Consider the following 11030-nt stretch of genomic DNA (forward strand, 5'->3'; position numbering starts at 1 on the left):
TTTTGTCAAAAGCTTTCTCTGCATCTATTGAGACGATCATATGGTTTTTCTCCTTCAATTTGTTAATATGGTGTATCACGTTGATTGCAATAGCCAGGACATGGAAGCAACCTAAGTGTCCATCAACAGATGAATGGATAAAGCAGATGTGGCACATGTATACAATGGAATATGACTCAGCCATAAAAAGAAACGAAACAGTTATTTGTAGTGAGGTGGATGGACCTAGAGTCTGTCATACAGAGTGAAGTAAGTCAGAAAGAGAAAAACAAATACTGTATGCTAACACAGATACATGGAATCTAAGAAAAAAAAAAAAGGTCATGAAGAACCTAGGGGTGAGATGGGAATAAAGATGCAGACGTAGAGGATGGACTTGAGGGCACGGGGAGGGAGAAGGGTAAGCTGTGACAAAGTGAGAGAGTGGCATGGACATATACACACTACCAAACGTAAAATAGATAGCTAGTGGGAAGCAGCCGCATAGCACAGGGAGATCAGCTCGGTGCTTTGTGACCACCTGGAGGGGTGGGATAGGGAGGGTGGGAGGGAGGGAGACGCAAGAGGGAAGAGATATGGGGATATATGTATATGTATAACTGATTCACTTTGTTATATATTCACTTTGTGGTCTGTCCCGAAGAAAGATGCCTGGTGGTGGCGCTCGGGGCGTTCGCTTTGCCGGGGATTCTGGGTCGGAAGTGGCTTCCCATCTACTCGTGTCTGACTTATGACTTCTAGTAATTGTCCTGCTGTTTTACGTGGAGACTGGACCAGTGTATGACTACATGTATTACTTCTGTAATTGTACAGCATCTGTTTATACCTGGTTCTATAATATATAATCCAAGGATGGCGCCTGTCCGTAGATATCTCCGGGTCTGTATTTATGACCCTGCGTGTGTGTCTACACCCGTGCGTGTCCGGGATGATAAGACTATGTCCGTGTCTTTAATCCCCGGTCACACTGCTTGTCTCTGTATAATCTGAAAGCTTATTCTGTGGTCTGTCTATAAGTATAGGCAACTTACGTGTTCTAAACACTTTTGTTTTTTACAACGTTACAATTTATTCAAATACTTGGCATCTCTGTGCATTTTTTTTCCAACTACGGAGACACCTCATTTATTCCAGGTGGCCATGGAAAGAGGTATTCCGCACAACTGAATTAAAGTCTGAATAAAAGAAAAATTTTGAGTATAAATCTTCCTAAATTGGGTATGAATTTCCCCTACATTTTCCAATGGAGTTTGCCAATCCTGACTCAACTTTCTCTCCTTCTCTCTTTTTCTTCTTCCTTCCTTCCTTCCTTCCCCTCTCTCCCTGTTCTGTTTATTTCTCTCTTCTTGCTTTCTTGATTTGTTTTGGCTTTTAATAACACAGGGTTCAAAACATCTGATATACTTCTTTATATTCTTTTCCATGGTTTATCACAGGGTATTGAGTAGAGTTCCATGGGCTCTACAGTAGGACCTCGTTGCTGATCCAGCCTATATATAATTGTTTGCATCTGCTAACCCCAAACCCCCAATGCTTCCCTCCCCACCACACCTGCCTTGGCAACCACCAGTCTGTTCTCTATGTCCACAAGTCTGTTCTCTATGTCCACAAGTCTGTTCTCTATGTCTGGCTAAACACACATTGAGATATGTAATTTCAGGAAGCCATTTTCTCCCTTGTGTTTATAGAATTATTGTAACAATGATTAATAATGATAATAATATTTTTTTAAAGTGCTAACAGCCATATGGCACGCATTCTGTGCGGGGCACCATCCTGCATGCTTTCCGCATTTCGTTCATTATTTTCATTATCAACCTTCCCCCAAGGCAGGCATTCTTATACTCACTTCCTGGATGGGGAAACGGAGGCACAAACCATCACTGACTTTCTGGAAGTGGGCATCAGCATGGAGCTTTGAGCCCGGGAGTGCTGGTGCTGGGGCTGGGGTCTGATGGTCATTGGATGACTAGAAGTCACCCGGTTGCTACGTGGAAGAGGGATGATGTGTGGACTGTCTTAAGGGACATGTCACAGTCCTTTGTTTTTCCAAATCAAGCCAGCCTGGGCTCTGTGTCCCCATTTGAGCTTAGGTGGAAGGGGGAATGAAATTTCTGTCGCGGGGATACCGGGGTCCTGTGACTAAGACAGACAACTCCAGCTTTTATTTAAAGTCTACGGCCCCCAAACCTAATGTCAAGTGTGTATGGAAAGGAGATAAAAGGCTGTGGACAGAGGGATTCAACTTCCGGTTTCCATGGAGTTGGTCCAGCATCAGAGGGACAGCTTGTGAAAAGGTACTATATAACCCTGGGGAATATTTTGGCCCTTTGGATGGGAAGGCACTAGTAGAAATGTTTTGTTGAAAGCGTGGTTTTCCAGGAAGGAAATAAACATCACTGCTCCCCTGGAGAGACGATAAATGAGGTGTGGACACAAGGTCCACCCTCAACGCCCCCCCAGTCTCAGAAAATCAGGTCCTCCTGGCTCATTACGTGGGGGGAAGCTGAGTCCCCCGCTGCTTCTAGGTGGAATGCGTGAGGAGGGAGGGCCTCGAGAGCACGTGGCCTTGGTATAGACAGGAAGAAACATTTCCGGCCGGGAAGTCGTCTGGCGTGGCTGAAGTTACGGATGAGGGGGGAAGAGAATTTGTAAGTGGGGAGAACAGGAAACAGAGCCTCAGACGGGACAGCTGACATAGCAATGGAGCCAGACATGGGGGAGCGGGGTGCAGGGCACACCCACCCAGGCTGCCTGCTGACTGGCCCACCTGTGGCCCCCCGGGGACAGGACATGCGGAGATGTCAAGGCCAGTTCTTGTATAACGTAGGCATCAGATAAATTTCAGTTACTTAATGCAAGAAACTACAAAACCGCTTTGAAAGTGCATGTTTTTTTTCTTTATAATTTAATACAAAACTTGAGGATTTTCAATAAGAGTTAGGAAAAAGATAGTATGCTTAAAAGTTGCACGTCTTGGTGATATAACCGCTAGTTATGATTGGTGTATTTCTTTGCTAGGCACCAAACATTTAAAAATAGACTGATCATGTCTGTCTACTATTTCATTAGGGTCTTTCCTCCACATTCTGAAAGTTTCCTTAACCATGTGGTTTTTGATGGCTGTGTAAATACATTGAATGGCTTCTGTTTTGGAAGGACATTTAGGTCATTTCTGACTTTTTTCACTGTAGATAACCTATGGATGTCCTCACTCATTGAATCATTAATGGACGGATTGATTCATTCAGCAAACGGGTTCCAAGCCAGACCCCAGACTGGGCCCCAGGAGGGGATGTGGGACCCTCAGGTGTGGTCCCTGGGGATGACTCAGGGATTAGACTTTTCATCCCACAGGCAGACGATAAATCCCACAGCGTGTGCTGGTCCCAGAAAGCCACCGACAGTGACCCTGGTTTGATCCATATGGGGTCGAGAAATAACTAAAATACTGATTTCCGACTCAGATTTGAGGACCCAAGACTCATGTATGTGGGCAGACTTCCACCCAGAAAGACTGTGCGGTCCAGTCGGAGGGACCGTTCCACCGAAGAGCGCACCTTACTCTTTACGACACGTGGACTCTCATTCGCGTTTCTGCCACAACCAGGAGACCTAACGTTTTACGGGATTGTCGGCCCCAGGTATCTGTTTCCTCAGATGAATCCCCAGTTCCTCGGCTCTGCTTTGGCTTCCGTCGGATGCGTTGGCCGCTTCCGCTTAATTTGTCCCGTGAAAAGAATCAACTCCCTTTCGGCTTTTATCGCTTTTTATGCTTTTTGAAGGAAAAGGGGACAGGTCATTTGTATGACGATAAACGTGACCCTGCTTATCCTAAGGACTTTGGGAAACCGGGAGGATCTGTAAAAATAATAGGAGTTGGATCCCTTCCGCCCAGAACACACTCCCGATGCCTTTTTTGTGAGATGCTTTCACACCCCCGTGTGGCTTGTTGGTGCCGACGCTGGCTTTTGGGTTAAGTGCTGCTTCCCGAGAGGGGGTCCTCTCCCCATGCCAGCTGAGTAGGGCTGCCCGCCCGACCCCCATGCCCCCGCCCACTCCTCTTTATCTGCATCATTTAGGCCCCGGGCTGCTTGCAGCCTTGCTGGACTTTTCCCTGTCGCGTACCGGAGACCAGGCTGCACCGAGAGGAAACCACAGGGACTTCCCTGGTGGCGCAGTGGTTAAGAATCCGCCTGCCAGTGCAGGGGACACGGGTTCGAGCCCTGGTCCGGGAAGATCCCACATGCCGCAGAGCAACTAAGCCCGTGTGCCACAACTACTGAGCCTGCGCTCTAGAGCCCGCGAGCCACAACTACTGAAGCCCACGTGCCACAACTACTGAAGCCCACGCACCTAGAGCCTGTGCTCCGCAACAAGAGAATCCCCCGCTCGCCGCAACTAGAGAAAGCCAGCGCGCAGCAGTGAAGACCCAACGCAGCCAAAAAAAATAAATAAATAGATTAATTAATTAATTGATTAATTAAAAAAGAAAGCGGAAACCACAGCCTTGGACCGCCGGCCACTGCTAGCAGTCACCTTTCCCCAGATGCGTTTTCACGTGCAGAGACATCCCACTCCAATCCCGGCTGCCCACCTCCCGAGCTGATGCTACACACAGAGCTCTTGATACTCCGGAAACCGTCCAAATTGTGCCCGGAGGAGAGTGGCTGGACATGACAGCCAGGTCCCCAGGGCCGCCTGAGAACAGAATCTCCGTTGACAAGAAACGAGGCTCTCCCGGAAATAACACAAGTGGCTTCAAACAGCAAAGTTGAAGACAGTCCCTGTGGAAAACATCAGGATGTAGAGAAAGGAAGAAAGGATCGGAAAAGTGTCAGTTACCCTCCTCGCAGGGCTAATTACTGTGCGTTTCTGAGGCACTTTTCCTATTGATAAATACTTGAAGGGGGGGGGGTTTCAGCTGGAAAAATATGAGTCCTGGCCTGCGTGCAAAGCGTGATGACTTTGTGCAAAAAGCCCGTTTGCCTGCTTTGCCCGTTTCCAATCAGTTTGTAATTTGCCACTTAAGTTTTTTTAACCTTTTAAAAATTAATTAATCAATTAATGGCTGTGCTGGGTCTTCGTTGCTGCGTGCGGCCTTTCTCTAGTTGCGGCGAGCGGGGGCTACTCTTCCTTGTGGTGTGCGGGCTTCTCATTGCGGTGGCTTCTCGTTGCAGAGCACGGGCTCTAGGCGCCCGGGCTTCAGTAGTTGTGGCACGTGGGCTCAGTAGTTGTGGCTCGCGGGCTCTAGAGCGCAGGCTCAGTAGCTGTGGCACACGGGCTTAGTTGCTCCGCGGCATGTGGGATCTTCCCAGGCCAGGGCTCGAACCCGTGTCCCCTGCATTGGCAGGCGGATTCTTAACCACTGTGCCACCAGGGAAGTCCCTAACTTATTTAAAAAAAAATTTTATTGGAGTAGAGTTGATTTACAGTGTTGTGTTAGTTTCAGGTGTATAGCAAAGTTAATCAGTTATACATATACATGTATTCACTCTTCTTTTAGGTTCTTTTCCCATATAGGTCACTGCAGAGCACCGAGTAGAGTTCTCCATGCTATACAGTAGGTTCTTATTAGTTATCTGTGTTATATATAGTCCTGTGTCTATGTCACTCCTAATCTCCCAATTTATCCCTCCCGCTTAAGTTTTTTTGATTTGCCATTTTTAATTTGATAGGAAAACAAATCATCCAGTCTCTGTTCACCGTGTCCACCTCTGTCCATCGTGTTTAGAAAGGCATTCCTTTATATAAGCATACACGTAGCTTCCAATCTCTTTTTTAGGACAGGATTTTATTTTTTACGGTTAAAAACGTGTGGGATTAACTGTGTGGCATTGATGGGAGAGGTGTATTCTAGGGATAAACCTCTTTGATTCATTGAAATGGGCCGTTCAAGAAAAAAGAAAGCAAAAGCAAAAAAAAAAAAAGAAGCCTGGCACGAAAGTGTAAGAAGGAGAAAGGTGAAGGAACCTCCAAATAACGATGCAGAGTAAAAGCAGCTAGAACCCCAAAGAACACACGGTGTCCTTCCATTTCTAGGAAAATGTAAACGTCTGGAAATCCCCTGCTTAGAAAGTTCTAAACGGTGCGATCAATGCCATAGTGACGGGAAGCAGGTCAGTGGCTGCCTGGGGCTGGGGCTGGGGGCGCGCAGGGTGGAGGAGGGAATTCAGAGAGCGATGCTCAGGGCATCTTCTTGCTTGGCCCTTTGTGTGTCATTCCCTGGGGGACGGCCACACGGGGTCCACGGAGGGCAGGTCCTGCGCTTTTCAAAGGCCGTGACGTTTGCTGACCACGAAGGGCCAGGTGAAAGGGGAGGAGAAGGTCGTGTATGTCTAACTGCACAGGCTGGTTTTGATCCCCTCCCGGGCTCAGTTGACAGCCCTGGGTTCCCCACAGCCTGTGTTTCCTGCCTCCTCAGCTGTGGCTTCTGTTACCTGTGGCTCACGCCCCCCGTGTTCGTTTTCAGCAACTTTAACGAGGCTTCCTGAGCCGGTGAGGCTGGACCAGGTGAGCCCCGGCTTCCCCGTGACACGTCACAGACCAACATCTCAGCTGCACTGGGAGGCGCCCTGCATCCTCGCTTCCTGCTTTGAATTAATACACGAATCCACGCCGCCCGCTTCCCGGCATGGCTGCTCCCCTGAGCCTTCCGTTCTGTTCCTCGCTCTTCTCCTGGCCTTTCCGTGTCCGAGTTGTAAACCGTCTTCCTCCTGAAGTCAGCCATCCTCTTCCAATTTCACATTCCCACCCACCTCTGCGTTTTCCCGTTGAAAGTCTTTTCCTGACAAGCCGGGCATGTGCGGCCTTTCAGGTGCCAGATGTCGTTGGTACCAAGTCTGGGAAAGACTGAGAGAAAAGAATGTTTTGAAAATTCATGGTGGTAGGACTTCCTTAGAGCAGTTTTAACGGCTGACGTGTGGGGCTGGGTGACCCTCTGAGGCGGGGCATCCCGGGCCCTGTGGGCTGTGCAGCAGCTTCACTGGTCTCCACCCACCACGTGCCAGGAGCTCCCCCTCCTCCCAGTGTGACACCAAAAACGTCCGCAGACATTGTCGTATGTCCCCCTGGGGGCAAAGTCATCTCTGGTTTAGAACCACAGCCATAGACAGATAAATGGATGGATGGATGGATAGATAGATAGATAGATAGGTAGATAGTCTCTCATGCTAGACAGGGTGTCTCAGCCTCAGCACTGCTGACATCTGGGGATGGATGACCCTCTGCTGTGGGGCGTCCTGTGTCCTGTGGGCTGTGGAGCAGATTCCCTGGTCTCCACCCACCACAAGCCAGTAGGATCCTCCCCAAAGTTGTAACAACCAAAAATGTCCCCAGACATTGTCAAGTGTCCTTCTGGGTGGCCAAGTCATCCCCAGTTATGAACCACTGAGATAGGTAGGTAGGTAGGTAGATAGATAGATAGATATGGATGGATAGATGGATGAATAGATAGATAGATGGATAGATAGATGGATAAATGGGTGCGGAGAGAGGTTATGGATGGATGGATAGATATATAGATACATAGACATGGATGGATGGATAGATAGATTATATAGAGAGAGAGGATATATGGGTAGATAAGACAGGATGGATGGGTGGATGGATAGATACATGAGATGATAGATAGATAGATAGATAGATAGATAGATAGATAGATAGATAGATGATAGATAGATAGTCTCTCATGTTAGGTCACAGTTTCTCAGCCTCAGCATTACTGACATCGGGGCTGGGTGATGCTCTGATGCGGGGCGTCCCGGGCCCTGTGGGCTGTGCAGCAGCTTCCCTGGTCTCCACCCGCCACGTGCCAGGAGCATCCCCTCCCCAGTGGTGAAAACCAAAACTGTCCACAGATATTGCCAAGTGTCCCCTGGGGGCACAGTCACAGTGTCTGAGCGCTACTGTGTTCAGTTAAAATTCCCTGGCGACCACATTTCACACATGTGGTCACAGCTCGTTGCTTGAGGACTTCAGTGCATCCTGTGCGACTCCACAGGGACAGGCCCCTGGAAGCTTGCACCTGGTTCCCCCCAGGATCCACCCCACACAGCTTTCCCTTTGCTAATTTTGCTCTGTATCCATTCACAGGACGAAACCACCACCATGAGTTCCACCTTGTAACGAGCCTGAGTCCTTCCAGACAGTTGTCAATCCTGGGGGGTCTTGGGAACCTTGATGCAGCGTCCAAACCCATATCCAATCCCTGGTTTACAGAGGAGACTGGTTGGTCCAGACAACCTTCCCCAGGTGAGGCAGGTGATGATGGGGTGGGGGACATCCCCTGCTTCCACCTGTGTTGGTTCATGATCCCCCCTCCCCGCAGCGCAGGCGAGTGCTTCTTCTTCTCCCACGTGCTTATTTCCAGAGCAGACTGTTTCTTTTGTGACTGCACATGCGCTCTTTCAGGTTTTTTGCCCACAGTTTGTAACCTTTGGAGTCTGCTTACCCCTGAATAAGCAGGTTATTTATATACGGAGATGCTGAGGCATATTCTTTGGAAAAGGAACTCTATGACCTCCGACCTAGGTTCGGGAATTTATAAAAATAAGCAGAAAATGAGTGTCTCGCCGCACCTGCTTATACGGAGGTTTCATGCAGTCACGAGCTTGTCACTTCCAGGAAGGTATCCGTTCAGGGGCAGCTGTGTTTCTGAGATTAATTTCCATTCTGGGTCCTTGCAGGAAGGGTTGTCCATCTTGTGTGCTGGCCGTTTGGGTTGCTGTGGACAACCCCCATTCATGGATTGATTATGTGGTTACAACATGGCAATACTAGCGTGGCCTGGGTTCAGTGGGGGTCCCCCCCAAATGTGCTCACATCCTTATCTCCAGAACCTGTGACCGTGACCGTGTTTGGAAACAGGGTCTCTGCACGTGGGATGAATTGAAGGATCTCAGGATGACATCTTCCTGGATTACCCGGTTTGGGGTCACCAGGGGTAACTGCCATCTTCATCTCAATCTTGCCTACAAACCTGGGTTGGATTTCAGAAACATCCGAGGACGAGCAAAGCGGAAGGAAGAGGACTGTTTGCATCAGATGTGCTTTACTGAGCGGGAAGAGCATCCTCCGTTCCCTTGTGAACACCAGGCAGCCAAGGTTGTCCCAATTCACCTGCAAATGCGACCCCTTGTTTATAGGAATTCTAAGGATTCTAAGGATTTCTGCGGAGTGCAGTAAATAGGAAGGGACCCCAGGAGCTGACCCTGAAGGTCTTTGTTTCCCTCGGCTGCATCTCTCCGAGGGCAAGGAGAATGATTTCTGTTGAATTCTGCCCGTTGATATAGTCGGGGTGAGCCCCCGTGAGGAAAACGGGTTCGCATCCAAGCACCCAGATGAAACGGCTTCTTTCCTTCTGGTGGGGACTTATTACCGTCAGGCGTTTGGAACAGGCCACACGGAGAGAGGAACGACAGAGGTTTCCTCAGCTTCCTGCCAGCTTGGGCGATGTCTGTATGGGGGGCTCGCAGATTCTGTCGAGACAGGAGGGCGTGAGCGCCCTGACCTCTCCTTGCAGGCTGATGCTCCCAAGAAGAGCCCCAGAGCCGCGAGCCCTCTCCTGGCTGGCTTTGCAGAGAGACGTGGGGGGTCCACCCTGTTTCTCCCCCTCCGCACGGGTATTGATGCTGCTTCCCAGCTGTGATGGTTAATTCTGTGTCAGCTTAACTTTATAGATCACAGGGGCCCAGACAGCTGGTCAGATGTGATTCTGGGTGTGTCTGGGAGGGTGTCTCTGGACGAGATGAGCATGTGAATCAGTGGACTGAGTGAAGCAGGTGGCCTTCCCCAGGGTGGGTGGGCCTCATCTAATCAGTTGAAGGTCTGAATAGAACAAAAGTGGAGGGAGGATATATCATGGCTATCTATCTATATGTATCTATATCTATATGTATCTATCTATCATCTATCTATCATCTCCATCTATCATCTCTGTCATCTATCTATCAATCTATCTATCATCTATCCATCTGTTATCTACCTATCTTCTTTCCATCCACACATCCCATTGGTTCTGCTTCTCTGGAGAGCCCCACGGATACAGCTGGGGAAGGGACCTGGGAAAGAAGACAGGGGTGTGTGTGGATGGGGTGGGAGTCAGGACGCAGGGCCCGTCCGGCAGGAGTGCAGTGAGTGGTGGGGTTGCTGTCCTGGGCAGAGCTGGTTCTAGGATGAGTAGGGAAGGGCAGGTGGGGCCTTGGGAGGAATGGGGTCGGTAGGAGGAAGGAGAGGAGATGGGGGTCAGGGAATGGGCAGGGGTCTGGGGTCACAGGTGAGGGGCTGCCTGGGCGAGGAGAGAGGGGCCGTCCTTAGTCGGAGGAGCTGTTGCACGGAGCCCAGGGGCTGCGGCTCCCGGAGTCCACACTCCTTGCGACTGGGCACCCAGCGCGCAGCCTTCACCACCGCCGTGCTCACGTCCCAGGCATCGCGTGAGGGGCCAGAAGGTGCCTGGGGAGACGCCACCTTTCTTCCCCAGTTTTTGAATCCTATCTCCCGTCTTGCTGAAACTCCGTAGAGTCTGTTAAAGAAAATTATGCATTGGGGTCTCAAATAACATTTTTGCATCTCCATTGTGCATGATATGTTAACTACAAATTGTATAAGATTCATGAAAACAAATGTAATGTATGATTTGTATATAAATTATATACATATAAGTATATAAAATATAATATTCATTGTATATACTGTTAGAGGCTGCACTCTATAATATATATTATACTGTATACAATGATATATATTATTACCTTATATATTGTACTGTATATGATTATACATATTATACTGTATATATTGTATGGCAATCATATTATATATTATGATAAATTTATATTATGTTAATTATAATTTTTATATAAATTACATATAAATTTACTATATATTGTAACATAATTATATACATGGAAATAATATATATTTATATCTTATTAATATAATTATAATATATAATATAATGTATATTATATGTATAATATACATTTAATACATTTTATATTATATAAGGAACAAAATTAAATACATAGCAT

This window comes from Globicephala melas, chromosome X (assembly GCF_963455315.2).
Source record: "Globicephala melas chromosome X, mGloMel1.2, whole genome shotgun sequence".
Taxonomy (NCBI): Eukaryota; Metazoa; Chordata; class Mammalia; order Artiodactyla; family Delphinidae; genus Globicephala; species Globicephala melas.